Source organism: Erithacus rubecula (genome assembly GCF_903797595.1).
Source record: "Erithacus rubecula genome assembly, chromosome: 20".
Lineage (NCBI taxonomy): Eukaryota > Metazoa > Chordata > Aves > Passeriformes > Muscicapidae > Erithacus > Erithacus rubecula.
In genome coordinates this window covers 1,708,015-1,725,043 of record NC_136672.1, presented here as the reverse complement: position 1 = coordinate 1,725,043, position 17,029 = coordinate 1,708,015, and the positions used below count along the sequence as shown (strand labels likewise).

Sequence of the window (17,029 nt, the reverse complement as noted above, 5' to 3'; positions counted from 1 at the left end):
TGGAGAAAAGCAGCAAGGGGACAAAGCTGCAGGAGGGCACACAGGGAAAATTGATGGAGGTTGAGCTCTGAGCCTGACACTGGCTTGGACAGCAAATACAGCACAGAGAGAGACATCAGAACAAGGGAAATTATTGTCTACACAACAGGAGGGATGCTGGAAAATGGGAATGGTTTCAGAGAAGAGCTACAGGAATGACTGAGACAAAAAACCTGGGAAACTCCAGTACCATGGAAGGCAGAAGCCCAACCACTTGTACTATTGTAGGGCACAAGTAAAACAAGATCTGCTGGGCAGCTGTGCAGCCCAAACCAAATGAAGCTCCAGCTGATCCAGGCCAGGAAAGCAAAGTGCCTGATGCAAACTGTGGGACTGCTCTCTCATCCTCATCCAGACCAGCCTGGTGTGCACAGAGGGGCTCCCTCAGCTGGGTCACCCCGCTCTGCTCTGCCCAGGGGGGGCTGTCACCCACAGCTGGCTGGCCTCCACACACAGAGAGCATGGGATGGTTCTCCTGCCTCCCTGAGCCTTTCTGGGAGCAGGCCCCAACTTTGGAGCTGGGAAGAAGGCACCAGGGGCTCAGGCAGAGGGAGAGATCCTCTGTGGAGATGGAGATGAGCGCTGGAGGGTCCATCTCCTTGCTCTCCATGGGCTGTGCCAGCCCGGTGAGGTCTCTGCTGGCTCCTCCTGGCTGTCAGGCTGTGAGAGCACGGCCCAGCCATGCCAGGCTCCTCACAAACACCAGCACAGCAGGACAGGGCCAGCCTCCAGCCCTGGCTGCCATCACACGGGAAATGAGCAAGACCGCAGCGACCAGCACACAGCCAGCACTGGCAGCAGGGCATTCACCCTGTGCCAGGCAGGAGCAGCAGCAGCACCTCACCCCAGCCCAACGCTCTGGCACAGGGGAGCAGCTGGATTGTGCCCAGAGGAGGGTGAGGGTGGGAGGAAGGAAGCCCCGTGTGCCTCGCCCTCCTCGGATGCTCCCGGGAGCGAGGCAGCCAGGAGTCCCGGGATGCTGCACAGCAGACAGCACAGCCGAGCAGCACCGAGTTTTCTGCTAGTTACATGTTTTATGAAATGTTGTTGGCAAAAATGTGCATTTTCTTTGGCTGTGTTTTGCATGGATTTGGCAAAAATGTAACGTTAGTGTCTCCCCTTGAGAGAACTTTATTGAGTGGAACAAAGTCGGATATTTTTAGCTACCCATTGTTAGCTGAAGAACAAAGCCATAACTAAGATATTTTGTCTCTTACACTGAAACGGGACTATCAGACAAATCCATGTACAGTCATATGTGGCTGCCCATTCAGATGGAGCACGAGAGGGAAACTATTTTTAGCCTGAACACTCCACACAACAACCACATTTCCCTTCCCCTCCAAGCTGGACCACCAGAATACACAGGCAGCATCAGAGAGAGCAGCACTGGACAGGGGGACCTGGGCTCACTGCCTGCTGCTGTCCCTGGGCCATCTGACAAATGACATTTATAGGAGAGATTGGCTTGTGCCATTCTAAAAACGGCACTTTAATTTTTCTGCCTTTTAGGATGTTCTTCCCCTTCCCCACTCAGAGCTGGGACGATGAGAGGCAGCAAGCAGCAGCAAAGCAGGGTACAGAAGGCTCTCATGGAGCGGTGTTTGTAACACCCAGCGCTGAGCCCTGAGCTCTCCTTTTCCCCAAAACACTTGTGCGTGCCCTGAGGGCCGCTCGGAGGAGAAGAGAGGATGCCCGAGGCAGCTGCGGGCAGAGCGGAGCCGGCACAGCCCCGGCAGCGCTGCCGCCGAACCGTCCGTGCTGGAGGAGCCCCGGCTGCGGCTGCCAGGGCGGCGCTTTCGAAAGCTTTAACCCCGAGACACCAGAGAGCCAGCACGAGGCTGACAAACCTCCCCCAGCAAATGACATCAGTGCATTGACTGGCAGCGTTCTGCAAAGTATTCGTGTAATAGAAACAAAGCGGTCCATAAATGCCCTGGATTTCTGCGTGTGAGAGATGCCGGGAGCTTCTTCTAAACACTTCTTGTGGGTTGCAGTGGTGAGTCACTGAGAGGCTGCATAAACCCTGAGCATTTGGTACAAGCAGAATGACCCTCCACAGTTAAGGGAGCTGTGACACGCTCATGGCAAAGCACGAGGAGTAAAAACAGGGTGTTACAGCACAGCTGGGCTGCTGGGGGGACCCACCGTGTCAGCTGGGGTGGGAGCACCTGACAAACCACCAGAGCAGCGTCCAGAAGGCTGCAGCACAGTGAGAAGCTTTAGGAACCCCAGCGGCCCATCAGCACCATCCTCCCTGTGCACAGCCTGCCGCTGCTCCTGAGCTGCTCTCCCTGCCAGCCCCGCAGGCCCGCCTCCTGATGCACCCTGTCCTGCTCCTGAACAAGTGTCTGGCTCCTCAGAGATCTCTCTGTACCCCACGAGCTGCCAGCTGCCCCCGAGATCCCCCAAAGCCAGGAGCAGCAGCGGCAGTGCCCGGCTGTGCTCACCTCCCTAACACTGTCACCGCATCCCGTGCCGTGTGTCACCGTAACCAGCCTGGCCAGAGCACCAGCCTGGCCAGACAACACCGAGTAGGAAGCATTCATTAATTGCACACCGAGTAGGAAGCATTCATTAATTACACATCGAGTAGGAAGCATTCATTAATTACACACCAAGAAGGAAGCATTCATTAATTACCTGTGTGCTTTTCGGCTGAGCCACAGCGTCCTGCAGGAGATGCTGCTCTGCCACCGCTCGCCTGCTCCGCGGGTTAGGGCTGCTGTGACCAGGGAGCACTGATTGTGTTTTATAAACTTGAAGCACACTAAGAACTGGTTTAAAATAGAGTGAACAGAGCTGGTGCGGGTGGAATTAGACAAACTCTGCGAGCTGCTTTTCCAAAAATAAATTAACTTCTTGCAGCCCGCGGAGCAGAGGCGGGGGACGGGGCCTCCCGGGAGCGCTGCCCGAGTGCCTCTGCTCTGCTGTCCCTGTCCTGGCACAGCCCCGGGCTGGGGCTGCACACCCGGCCACACCCGGCCCTGGGGCTGCACGGGGAGTGGCAGCACGACCCCATCCACCCCCCAGTCTCTCTGCACCCCAAAAAAGTGTCTAAGCACTGTCAGAGGGGAGCAGAGGGTGTCATGCCCTGGCAGTGAGGAGCGGGGCAGGATCCCAGCCAAGGTGGGAGTTATGGGTCAGTCTCTGCCAGGCTCGTTGCCTCAGTGTGTGCTGGGCATTTCTTTCAGCCCAGAGAGGCCAGTCTGGGTGAGCAGGAACAGATCTCCTTGGCACTGCAAAGTGCCCCTGCTTGGGTGAAACTGGCTATGGTGAGCTGAAGGAGAGGGGTACAGAGAATCATAAGAAAGTTTGGAAGTGTTGGAAAGGACCTTAAAGCCCATCCCATCCCACCCCTGCCATGGCAGGGACACCTTCCACTGGCCCAGGCTGCTCCAAACCCTGATGTCCAACCTGGCCTTGGGCACTGCCAGGGATCCAGGGGCAGCCTCAGCTGCTCTGGTCACCTGTGCCAGGGCCTGCCCACCCTCCCAGGGAACAATTCCTGCCCAATATCCCATCCCTGCCCTCTGGCAGTGGGAAGCCATTCCTGGCACTTCAGGCCCTTGCCCCAAGTCCCTCTCCAGCTCTCTTGGAGCCCCTTTAGGCACTGCAAGGGGCTTTAAGGTCTCCCTGGAGCCTTGTTCTCTCAGCCTCTCTGAGCCAGTGACAGGGTTTGATCTCACACAGGTGGCTGGGGGAGGTGGCACTTGTTGCATCCTGCTCTCCTGAGTGAGGTCTCAGGAACCACATAGTCTCTCCTCATGTACCTGAACTCTGGAGAGTTTATTGAGCTCTGCCCAGCATTCCCAGAGGTGCTGTCACCTCTATCACAGCAGTCCTTCTTGCAGGCTGACCACCAAAGCAGGCATGGCATGACCTGCCTATAAAACTCTATAAAAGCACATCTGCAGTGGTTTCTCCTCACTGAGAACAAGCAGAATGATGTCCACCCATCTGTGCCCCCAGTGCCACTGTGGTGCTGGGGACAGTGCTGGTGGCAGCCCCCTTCTCTCTCCCCAGCTTTCACCCTGCCCCACCCCTCCAAAAAGGAAAAAAAAAAAAACAAGTCGTGTAGGTTTTTTGACACCAGCAGGGAGGTCCCTGGAAGCAAATCCCTCTTCTGAGCAGCATCCAGGCCAAGGGCAGCCCTCCCTGGGCGGGCAGGATGCCACTCCCCAGGCAGGGAAAGTCCTTTTCCTTCTATTTATTTATATCCATCTCGCTGTAAACTCACCCGCCGGCGAACCTGCTGTTCACACTAACAAACACGTCCCTTTGCTCTGTGCAGCAGTCACTGGCCGGGCAGGCACAGGGAGCTGGGGGATCTCCACCAGCCCTTCTCCAGCTCTTCCATAAATCCCCAGCTCCCACCGGCTTTGTTTACATAGCAACTTGTAAGTGAAGTCCTTTTGGCAAAGCAGCTCCTGGTCGAGGAGAGACCTGAGCCAGAGCCCCAAAAGGGCCCACAGCAATAATGAGACTGGCACGATGGCCCCTGTGGAAAGTTCCTTAGTGTCACATCCAGACACTGCCCAGGAGAGGTCGGCTCAGGGCATGTTTGCACAGGGCAGAGTACAGTCCATACAAAATGTCCTTTAGAAACATCAGGGGTTTAGGACAGGCACAGAAAGGGGAAGAGTGACATTTCTGGGATGGAGAGGGGTGAGTTTTTGTATTAATAACTTTCTGAACCAATATAGCACCTGTGTTGTTATTTAGGTTGCCATCCTTAGAGCTCAGAGTTAAAAATCCACAATGAGCAGTGAAACAGCCCACAGTTCCCTCAGGTTCCTTCCAATCCATCTGCTGACCCTCCACTGCCCCAGCCCACAGGGGACACTGGAGTTTTTGTCAGAAGGTCCTTGCAGAGGAAGATCTCCAGGACAGTTTTGACATTAGAGCTCAGGTGGGGCAGGACCTTCCTGCAGCAACATCAGAGAGCTGGCAGCCAGGCCAGGGTGAGGAGAGGGAGCTCTGCAGGGTGGGCTCAGGGCAGCTTCCAGAGCAAGCCCTGCATGCTGACAGCAGTGCAGCACCACGGGCCAGAGGGGCATCTCCTCCCTGCCAGCCCTGGCCACTTTATCCCACCAAAACTGAGCTGAAGTGATCCTCAGCACAGGGCTCAGCTCTGCCCTCCAGGCTGTGCAGCCCAGGATGAGTGTGGGGATGGCTTAGGGCCACCAGTGGGTGGCACAGGATGGCACAGGGGTGGCAGGCACTGACTGGGCTGCCCCTGGCAATCCCACTGAGTGGCCACCGCTGGAACACGGGGTCACACGGGGTCACACGGGGTCACACGGGGTACATGTCCATGGGGCATTTGGAGGCACCCGCTGCCCGCGGGTGCCGCAGTGCTCCAGGGGAGCTGGCAGGGTGGCAGTGCCTGTGTCACTGTGCCGCTCGGATGGGGACACCAGGGCTGTCCGGGGTGTCGATGAGGAGAGCAGGATGCTGGGTTCGGATGGGGCAGCGCCCCGGATCCCAGCAGGTGCTGACACGCCTGGGCTTTCGCACGGCGTGTGCACGGCTGGGTTTCCGTCCCTCAGCCCCGCGCAGCGCTGTGCCGGCTGTGCACAGACAGTTTATTTTAGCCATCGAGGCAGGAGCCGGCTGCAGGATCCCGGCTGAGGCTGTGTGGGCGGGCGGGGGCCGTCAGCCCGTGCCTCCAGCGCGTGTGACACGCGTTTGGTGTCACCCGAGTGGGAGACCTGCTGGCGGGGTGAAATATGAGCTGCGGGATCCCGGCTGCAGCTGGAGGAGCTCGTCCTGCAGCCTGGCGCTGCTCCCGCTCCGGGGCAGCAGGGGCAGGGCAGCGGCAGCCGTGCGGAGCCCGGGAATCCAGCATCCCCGAGCGGGGGGGACGGACACCGGGGAGCGGGATGGACACCGGGGAGAGAGTTGGACACCAGGGAGTGGGATGGACAGCGGGGAGCGGGATGGACACTGGGGAGAGGGATGGACAAGCGGGGAGCGGGATGGACACTGGGGAGAGGGATGGACATGGGGGGGTGGATGGACAGCGGGGAGTGGGATGGACACCGGGGAGTGGGATGGACACGGGGGGGTGGGATGGACACCGGAGAGCGGGATGGACAGAGGGGAGTGGGATGGACACCGGGGAGAGAGATGGACAGCAGGGAGCGGGATGGACAGCGGGGAGCGGGATGGACACAGGGGGGTGGGACGGACACTGGGCAATGGCACAGACACTGGACAGTGGCATGGACAGTGTACAGTAGACAGTGGGATGGACATTGGACACCAGGACAGTCCCAGGGCCATGGGGCTCAGCCCTGGTTCACTCAGTGCAGCTCTGAGGGAGCCCCACCCTCAGGAGCTCCTGCCTGGCTCAGGTGCTCGCTCAGCAGCTCTGCAGGGTGATTTTCCCTCACATCCCTTTATATCTCTGCTGCTCCAGAGGTGCTGGAAGGGCCAGATATCCTGTGCCCAGCAGGAAGCCTAGTACTGTGCCCTGAGCCCACCTGCAGGCTGCAGGCCCCTGGTTTATTGATCATCTTGGCACATCCTCACTGATCACCTCAGCCCAGTCCAGCAGCCAGGATCTCTCCAGGCTCAGGATCTCACAAAGGGCCATGGTGTGACCCCAGTGACAAGCACAGGGTCTGCTGGAGCTGTGGCAGTGCCCAAAGTCTCCAGGTCACCAGTGTGAGAGGTGTGTGTGATGTGGCCAGGACAGTGCTGAGCTGGGATCCCACACAGGTACACACAAGGACCACAGTCCCTGCTGCAGCCTGAGCATCACCTGGCAGCATAAAGTCTATGTTGGGGCTGCTCTTCCTGCAGTGCCAAACCCAAGCCCTCCAGGAAAGCTCCTCCCTGCCTGTGATCTGAAGGGATGGGGAAGGACAAGCTGAAGCCTTTCCCCAGGATACTCCAAACAGAAACAAAATACATAAAGGAATAAAAATGCCCTTTCAGAGTCTGTGATGCCCCAAGCTGCCATGCAAGGGAAGACACAGAAGCCTCATGTCTCTGCTGTGGGCAGCCTGCACAGCTCCACCATGATGCCAAAATCCCAGGGCTCTGGTATTTGGGGTGTGTAGAAAGTAGAAGCAGGAGCCCCGTCCTGCAGGGGAAGTGACAGGAGTGGGTGCAGCAGCCATGCTCTAAAACATGAAATAACTTCTTCACCCCACACACTGCATGTCTGGGGTACCAGGACTTCCCTTAGGCACACAGGCAGCCCTAGGGATGCAGGGATGCTCTCCTGCACCAGGATGCTGCGTCCTGTGGATAACTCATTGGCAAAGGGAATCTGGCACCTCCCTTGGTGGTGGCACCTGCCTGTGTGGGGACATGAGCAGGGACAGCACTTACTGAAGGACACCTTGGAAGTGGTGCAGCTGCTTCTGTGGTGTGAGATGGGGCTGCCAGCAGCCCAAGGGACCCCAGTCCCTCCTGGCCCCACTGCTGCCCACACCAGGCTGGGGATGGGGGCATGGGCACCGTGTATGGGGCCGGCAATGCTCTCCCCACGCTATTCTTAGGAAGGGTAAAGTTTATACAAGAAATTTAAGCTTTAAGCCCAGGCACCATAAATAGTCTATTTTTCAAGGGCTCCAAGTCAGTTGTAGGCTCAAAGCCAGAGCCAAAATTTGGCAGCTGTCTTTGTTTAGTGATTAATTAAAATGAGGTAACAAAACGAGACATATCTATTAACGAGGGTATTTGCAGCGTCAGTAGAGGATTCCAAATGGCTGATTTTTTCCCCTTTTAATCTTCAAACTTCTCGTTAGGAAAACAAGTTCTTCCTCTGGCCGGGGTGGGTTGGGAGGGAAGGGCTGAGCCCCTCGCCCGGGCAGCGGGAGGGAGCGGCGGGCAGGCAAGGTTTTATCTTTATGGTCCTCTTCCTTTAAACAAAGCAAACCTCTGCATAAAGATTTTTCCAGTTTAGAAATTTTATTAGACCTTAAAGTAAACTTCAATGGAGAGACCCTTGGCTGTGACAGAGGCAGGAGGGGGGAGCTTTGCACATCGCCAGCCTTTCCCCAGCGGGTGCCACCCAGTGGGAGTAAAACGGGAGTGATGGAGGCAAAGGGGCATTTTCCAGGCTCTTTGCCACGTTTGTCAGACAAACAGGGGCAAACCCATGTCCCCTCCTTGTCTTGAGGCAGCAGCACACAGCATTCTGGGCACCCTGAGGAGGTGTGACCAGACAGGGTGACAAGGAGGAGGGTGAGTGTGGAGCCTGGGAGGTTCGTTCCCATCCGCTGTGCTCTCAGCTCCTCTCTGACCCTGGGTGCGTTTCCTAGCTCACAAAACCAAGTGGAGCATGAAGCTGTCCTATGTGGGAGGTGCCTGAGGTCAGAGGAGGGGGTTAAAGTGTGTGCAGAGGTCAGGGGCAGCTCTCAGGGGTGTGTGAAACAGGTTCACCCTCCCCAAGGCTCTAAAGACTTAGCCACATGGGAAAGCACCCAAGTATGAGGAAAAGGGAAAAACATCCCAAAATAGTTTAGTCTTGTTTTCTGCACTGAGACGCCCAGACAGGGTGGGAGTTCTGGTTGTGTCTGAGCTAAAAATTACAGTAAATAAAGAAGTGGCTGCAAAGCCCCATGTTCTGGATAAGAGGAACATGTGCAAACACCGTCCATCAGGGCAAAGCCACGCTGAAGAGAAGGACCATAAATAAATGAGGAGGGGGATGGAGTGAAATGAGCTCTGTGTCAAGGGTGAACTGTCAGCCACACACTGAACTGTGTGCTCTCTCCAGTGTGTTTCATGGGATAACTGGGAGTGAGGGGAAGCAGCTTTGTACGTAGAGACCACTCTGAGCAGAGATGGGATCCCAGCATCTCTGTCTGCATGGGGGTCTGGCCCCACTGAGCCCACCTGAGACCAAGAGGGGCAGGTTCTGCCAGGACAGAGTAGCTCTGACTGTACTGCTCTCCCTGCACCACTGGCCCATCTCAGCTGCTGGGGAAACCCCAGCATAAATCCTGAGCTCTGGTTTCTGGAGGAGGTGATAGAGTGGGTCATCCATTTAACAGCATAGAGGTCCTGAAGGGATCTGCTCTTGAGGCACACACACCATGCAAGGAGCAGGATGGGGAGAGGGCTGGAGCTCAGAGTGGAGGAAAGCCCTCTGCTCCTCCTTGGGGATCACTGTCCTGGGGAGGAACAGGGGGACACAGTCCATGAATGCTCCATGGCTCTCTTTAATTGCCAGGAGGTGCCCACATCAAGCACCAGCCTCAAGGCCCTGTGGCACGAGTCCTGGCATGGGTGAGCTGGTGAAAACCCAGCAGCAGTTTGGGGTCCTGGGCTGTCTGAGCTGTGTCTGGAGCTGGCCCACGGGCAAGGTGCCATCCCCTGAGGGGCAGGGTGCCATGTCCCAGACTGCTGCAGCTGCACGGGAGGGGGACAGGGCACCCCGTGGAGCAGAGGCAGGAGCTGGCTCTGCTCCCCAGGCAGGGGTGCTGGGAGCCTGGCCCTGACACAGGATTCACCCTGGAGATGTTAAAGGTGGCACCGAGGACAGGTGACAGGCAGTCAGGGGCTGGGAGCAACGTGCTGTGGGATGGAGGGAGCGTCCAGATTCTCTGAATAGGGCAGAACCTGAAACAGCAGCAAGTGCTGGACAAGGAGTGGAGCACGGAGGGGATGGGCAGAGCAAGGACAGCCGGGGGGACAGAGCAGGGACAGCAGGGGGCACAGAGCAAGGACAGCCGGGGGCACAGGGCAGGGCAGGGACAGCGGGACAGCTCGGGAGGTGGCGGTGGGGCAGCCTGGGGGCAGCCGGGGGGCAGCGGGACATCGGGGGGTGGCTGGGGGAGGCGGAGGGGCTCGGGCGGCTGCGGGGACCCGCCGGGGCTGCCCCGTTCTCACCCCCTGCCCGTTCCCGGCGGGACGCGGCGGCGGCGGAGTCGCGGTGCCATCTAGGGCCGGGCCAGGGCCCTGCAGCGGCGGGCGCGGGAACGGGATGGGGAATGGGATGGGGGAATGGGATGGGGAACGGGATGGAGAATGGGATGTGGAATGGGATGGGGGAATGGGATGGGAAACGGGATGGGGAATGGGATGGGGAATGGGATGGGGAACGGGATGGGGAACGGGATGGGGGAATGGGATGGGGGAATGGGATGGGGGAATGGGATGGGGAACGAGATGGGGAACGGGATGGGGAATGGGATGGGGAATGGAATGGGGAACGGGATGGGGAATGGGATGGGGAATGGGATGGGGGAACGGGATGGGGAATGGGATGGGGAATGGGATGGGGAATGGGATGGGGAATGGGATGGGGAATGGGATGGGGAACGGGATGGGGAACGGGATGGGGAATGGGATGGGGAACGGGATGGGGAATGGGATGGGGAATGGGATGGGGGAACGGGATGGGGAACGGGATGGGGAATGGGATGGGGAATGGGATGGGAAACGGGATGGGGAATGGGATGGGGAACGGGATGGGGAACGGGATGGGGAATGGGATGGGGAATGGGATGGGGGAATGGGATGGGGAATGGGATGGGGAACGGGATGGGGAACGGGATGGGGAATGGGATGGGGAATGGGATGGGGAACGGGATGGGGAACGGGATGGGGAATGGGATGGGGGAATGGGATGGGGAATGGGATGGGGGAACGGGATGGGGAACGGGATGGGGAATGGGATGGGGGAACGGGATGGGGAACGGGATGGGGAATGGGATGGGGAATGGGATGGGGAATGGGATGGGGAATGGGATGGGGAACGGGATGGGAACGGGATGGGGAATGGGATGGGGAATGGGATGGGGAATGGGATGGGGAACGGGATGGGGAACGGGATGGGGAATGGGATGGGGAATGGGATGGGGGAACGGGATGGGGAATGGGATGGGGAACGGGATGGGGAATGGGATGTGGGAGTGGGCTGTAGGAATGGGGTGGGGGAATGGGATATGGGAGTGGGCTGTAGGAATGGGATGCAGGGATGAGTTGTGGTTATGGGCTGTGGGACGGGCTGCGGCACAGAGAGGAGCCGTGCCCGCACACCACATCCCGGCACCAGCCGGTCCCTCCAGCCCAGCCCGGAGCCGTGCCCGGGGCAGTGCAAGCTGCCGGCCCGGCCGCGCCGGGCACGCACGATCCGCGGGGCAGAACCGAACCGAACCGAAGCGAACCGAGCCGCGGGTCCCGCGGGGGCCCGGGAGCCTCCCGGGCAGCGAGGGGGGAGCCGGCCCTGGAGCTGCCCCCCGCCTCTGTGCCCAGCGCTGGCCTGGCCGTGGCCGGGGTGCCCCAGCAGGACCGGGGGCCAGGCGGGGATGGAGGCACCTCCTTCCTCCCAGCTCATCCCCACAGGGCAGGGGGCAGCGGTACCACTGAACTCACCCCAAACCGGGGCTTTCTGCTGAGTGACACCGGCTGGGTGTCTGTGAGCCGTGGGCAGGGACAGAGAGCAAATCACAGGGAGGATTCTGTTCCTCCTCAAACCAACAGGAGTTGATTTAATTTATTCTTTGACAGGCAATATTGACAATAATCACAAACCACTGCAGCTGGGTGTGGGGTGTTTACCTTTCTTTTATTGAAAGAGCAGAAAGAAATATCCCTGGACTGGGAGGACTGGGAGAGGGAGGCTGGGCTCTCAGGGACCAGGCTAATCCATACATCTGCTCCTCTGGCAGACACAGGACCAGGGGGCTGGGGCAGATTGCAGATAAGAAAAGTAAACTCTTCTTTAATGAAGCTCCCTGGGTTACACCTTGCTGTTGGCTCCCTGAAATCATTCTAAATTCAAGTATTTCTGAAGCTTAATTAATTTTTCTCTTTCTCATTTAGTTACCTATGTCTTTGCATATTTATTTTTGGGGCTTTTTTTGAAGGATTTTCTGGCTGAGGCAGTGCCTGTCATGCCCTGTGCCACTTTTTGAGAATTTTCCCACTCCTCTGCCAAGTACTGTCATTATTTGTTGCTGAGAAACAAGACCTTTTCAGCAAAGTACCACTAATCTGAGGGATGAACCACCTGAAAACTCACCTCTTAAGGTAATCCTCCCCACAATCTCCATTCAAATCCTTTATGGCAAAAGAAGCATTGTCAAATTGCTTTCTCGTCCTGGATTCCCTGTCTGTTCCCCATTACTCAATGCCACTGGTAACTGCAGTTATCCCTCAGGAACCACAGGTTTGCAGGGTAAATCCCCCCCTGGGGCAGTGCAGAGCCAAACTCAGCAGGATTTAATGTGAATCCTTGGAGCTTTGGGATATGTAAGCTGCAATGCTGAGAAAGAGGGGACCCTTGTGAGACCCTCCTGCTGTCCCACACAGTCCCTTGTGCAGGATCACCACAACCCACCTGGGGACCTGGGGCATTTTGTCACTGGTTACTCCCAAGGGAATCTGGGAATTCCCAAAGCTCACCCAGGAACCTTTGCTCACATGCATTTCCATGTCAAGGCATGGTAGAGGAGAAGCTTTAGGGATAATTGAACAATATCATGGTTTTCTGGGGGCTATGTAAAATTGATGCACACACAGTTCACTCCAAGGAAAGGCTTAGGGACACTCACACAAATTCCCAGGTCACCCCTGCATGCTTTTTGTGCTGGGCACGATGTTCCAGCCACTGGTCCATTAGGGATTCCATTTTGTGCAGTTTCATGAGCTGGAGTTGCCTCTGAGGGGCTGCCAGGGTGGCCAGGAGCATGTCTGCCCAAAGGCCAGTGGAAAAGGAGCCTGGGGCAGCCTCCTGGAGTATCCATGCCCCAAGGCCATGCTGTAGGTCATGCAGGGAAGCCCTTGCAGCATTGAGGTGATGCTGACCATCACTTTCACTCCTCAGTGGCAGGGTCCTGTCCAGTGGTGGGTCAGGCCTTGGGGCACCTTCAGGGAGAGGCTGTGAGCTGCCCATGCTCTGCAGCTGTTCCAGTTGTGTATGGAGGCAGTGTGCACTGAGCCCCAGCTCCAGCTGCACTCCCTCCTGGCTCAGGGTGATGTCCCATCCCTGGGAAGCCTCTGGCAGTCTCCCAGACCTGTCCCTCAGAGTGTCCTCTCCTGATCCCTGCTGTCTTTGGGGGATTCTCTATGACTGGGACCAGCATCTTGTGGTTATTGCTTTGCCCTCAAGATCTACTTTCCAATAATTTTGCTTCTTATCTTGACCAGACTGGTTATCTTTATGAGCCACTGGCACACCAAACTCTTCATATTGTCCTGTGCTGTCTTTAATCTCTATGTAAACCTGCTCTTCTAATAAACCCCAGGCTCCAGGGGATGATGATAATCAGTGGAATACACAGCAAACAAAGGGAAGCATCAGCATCACCTTGGGAAAATCCCAAAGATAAGGATCCTCCCTCATCTGTCAGTGGGGCTTGTTGGGATATTACTTTTAAATCTCTCTTGTGGCATGGCTGATGCTATCACTGCAGCTGGGTTAGTAACCCAAACTCTGCATTACTGTGTGTTATTGCAGCATTACTGGGCAGGACAGGGAGCATTTCCCTGCAGCCCTGAGGCAGAGCTGGGCTCGTGAGGACTCTGCAGGTTAGGGGTGGTTATTGTGTGTGATCTCTGCACACTGCAAGGGGAATGAGGCTTTGGGGGGAATCAGACTGTAATTCAGCATTTCATATCAAAGGGCCAGGAGACCAGCTCCAGGAGATGTGTGTGCTCCTGGAGCAGTTACAGAAACCCAGAATGGCTGGGTTTCAAGGGACCTTAAAGTTCATCTCATGGGCAGGGACACCCTCCACTGTCCCAGGTGTTCCAAGCCCCAGTGTCCAACCTGGCCTTGGACACTTCAAGGGATCCAGGGGCAGCCACAGCTTCTCTGGGCACCCTGTGCCAGGACCTTGGGAAGAACTTCTTCCCAACATCCAATCTAACCTACTGTCTTTGAAGTCATTCTCCCTTGTCCTGTCCCTCCAGGCCCTTGTAAGTCACCTCTGTCCATCTCTCTTGTAGGGTCATTACAGGTATTGAAAGGCCACAATTAAGTCACCCTGAAGCTTCTCTTCTCAGGCTGATCAGTCCCAATTCTCTCAGCCTTTTGCCATACCAGAGGTGCTCCATCCCTTTGATCACTGGCTCCAGCAGCTCCATGCCCTCCCTGTGCTGGAGCCCCCCCAGGCCCTGCTGGTGTCACTGTCACAGCAGCTGCAGAGTGGGACACGAGCCACCCTCAGCCATTGCCTGTGTAGGAACTACAGGGACTGAACTCTGGGATCTGTTAGCATGGGACACCTCTCATCCACAGCAGGACAAAACTGTGAAACAAAAGGCATTTCCTCCTCAGTGTCCCAGTCTTTGGAATTGCTGCCCCTTTGTGAGATGCCAGAGCACTCTGCAGCCCACACAGTAAAGGACACTTTATTGCTGCTGCTGTTGGGAGCCTCTGATCAGCCTCAGGGGATTTTTGCACTTAGAGTGAAATCTTCATAAGACTGATGAGGCTTTGCAGGCAGTTCTGTCACTCTGATGAAGTGACAGCTCTCCATAATCACCTGCTTGTTGGACAGAATTGCCAGAGTTCACTTGATGAAAAATACCACACACCTTCTTAGTTACTTCACCCACTAAAGAAACATTGGCTGGAACCCCCATGCCAGCTGGTCAGAGCCCTAAGAAAACTCTTGTGCTTCCAAAGGTATTTTAAAAATGCATTAAGCACCAAAAAAAAAAAAAAAAAAAAAAATAATCTCTCTGAATGAGCAGAGAGAACTGGCCTTCGGAAACTTTTATTTGGGAGCAATTAAAAATCACAGAATCACGGTCTCTTGAGTGAGAAAGGACTCACAAGGATCACTCAGTCCAGCTCCTGGCCCTGCACAGACACCCCAACAGTCCCACCCTGTGCACCCATGGGACTGGTGTCCAAACACTCCTGGAGCTCTGGCAGCCTTGGAAATGTGCCCATTCCCTGGGGAGCCTGGACAGTCCTCCTGTGGCCCCTCAAGGCTCTTCACCAGCTTTGTGTCCTTCCTTCTGACCCTCACTAAGAACTTTAGCTCTTACTTATGTTGTGGTGCCCAAAACTGCCCCCAGGGCTCGAGGTAAGGCAGAGTTTAAGATCTACACAAATGTTTCCCTTCTCACATGGGGAGCAGAGCCAAGTGCCACGAGTGAGGCTGCAGCACTGTCATGTGTGAAATGTGTGTGAAGAAAGAGTTTGCCACCCAAAGGAACAAGCCTTTCATTTCATTCAGAAGCAATGAAACCATGCTAACTTAAACTGCTGTGAAGGGATGGGAGTCAGCAGAATGGTAAATAAATCACAGGTTTGAAGAAAGAGTGACAGAACAGCTGTAATCACCATGGCAAGATCTGGGGGTTTGGAGAGGTTTGACTGAAAGCATCACTGGAAAAGAAAGGGAAGAATATTGGCACTAAGAATAAAGGGAGACAGTGTTTGGAAAGCAAAGCACTGTGAAAGATAAGGTTTTCCTTTGGAACTCAGGGAGACAAGGGATATTGATAGTCAGGGTTGTTTATGTTGGGGTACTCTGGTTACAGTAACATCAAGTGGCTCTTTTTGAAGCAAACAAGAAGCCCGAGAGAGCTCACACAGAGGTTGGAGAGCTCAGAAATAAACAGAGCTGCAGCTGGGTGTTTGTGCACAGGCCCTGAGCAGCTCCTGTGGGAGGGGAGCACAGAGAGTGGGGGAGCACAGGGGGTTGGGGATAGAGGGGCTCCAGCAGCCCAGGAGAGGTGGCTGCACAGCCCAGTCGGTGCCTGCCCTGCCCCAGCTCAGCTCTGAGAGCTGCAGTGATGGGAAGGATGGCTGGAGTTCCCCTGAGAACAAGGCACAGGAATATTTAGCTTCCCAACAGCCACGTGCTGCCCCGTGCCCAGCTGGGCTCTCATACTCACACTGGCAGCCCCAGCTCCTGGGCTTTGGCTGCAAGGAACTTCCCCTTCCTTGGGTGAACCTGCAGAGTTCAACACAATTATCACCCAAATAAAGAGGGCCATGAAACAACATCCCTGTACTGCCAGCTTAGGGGCTTCTTCATAAACCAAGGGAATATTTCTTCCCTGCCCAGTTCCACAGACACTGCTCCAATTTACCCCAAAAAGGCTTTCCTGGACTCTCTGCTTTCCAGGATCCTGCTGCTGCTGCTTCTTGCTCCCCTCTTTAGCCAAGCAAGCAGGACAGCTGCCCTCCTCTGAGGGTTAAACAAGAATGCAACCTGTACACTCATAACCACTGCTGGATTCTAAAAACTCCTCCAGTTTTACACATCCCTACTCATGCTACAGCAACTCTGACACTTGAAAAGCAGAAATACATTAGAGCTTCAAAGCCATGATTGAAAATGCTGTCTCCAATTAAATTTCTCTTGTAAATTGAAATGTCCTACTGACATTAGGAAGCATTTTCTTTGAGAGAGGGAGATCAAACACTGGGACAGGTTTCCTCAAGAAGTGGTTGGGAGGAAGAGCCAGAGTTGTGAGTGAGGAAACTGTGAGTGGATAAAAGCCCAGGGGTTCCCGTTTGGGGCAGGCACTAGCTTGGCCTGTGTGTCACTGTGCCAGGAATAAATAAATAAATGGCTTTAAGGGACGAGACCCCCGTGACTGCTGTGAGACCCCTGGGCTGGAGCCGCTGAGGAAACCGGCTCTGACGGGGGGAATGGGGTGCGGGGCCCGGGATCCGCGCCCAGCAGCGCCGGCATGGACGGGCGGCATCCCGGGAGTGGCCGGACACGGAACCGGCCGGACACAGAACCACGGCAATGACCGGACACAGAACCGGCCAGACCGGACACAGAACCGGCCGGACACAGATCCCCGGCAATGACCGGACACAGAACCGGCCGGACACAGAACCACGGCAGTGACCGGACACAGAACCGGCCAGACCGGCCACAGAACCGGCCGGACACAGAACCACGGCAGTGACCGGACACAGAACCAGCTGGAGAGAGATCCCCGGCAATGACCGGACACAGAACCGGCCAGACCGGACACAGAATCGGCTGGATAAGAACCACGACAGTGGCCGGACACAGATCCCCGGCAGTGACTGGACACAGAA

At 56.2% G+C, this 17,029-nt stretch overlaps 1 protein-coding gene across 4 annotated transcripts in view; it reads right to left on the bottom strand.

Annotated features, from left to right (window-relative positions):
- MYOCD (myocardin) overlaps positions 1–2,809 on the bottom strand; it is a 227,703-nt gene extending 224,894 nt beyond the window's left edge. For all 4 annotated transcript variants that reach the window (XM_079323137.1, XM_079323139.1, XM_079323142.1 and 1 more), the window contains exon 1: positions 2,683–2,809. The gene's annotated coding sequence lies outside the window, so the exon portion shown is untranslated. The remainder of the gene's footprint in view (positions 1–2,682) is intronic.
- Positions 2,810–17,029: the final 14,220 nt, after the last annotated feature.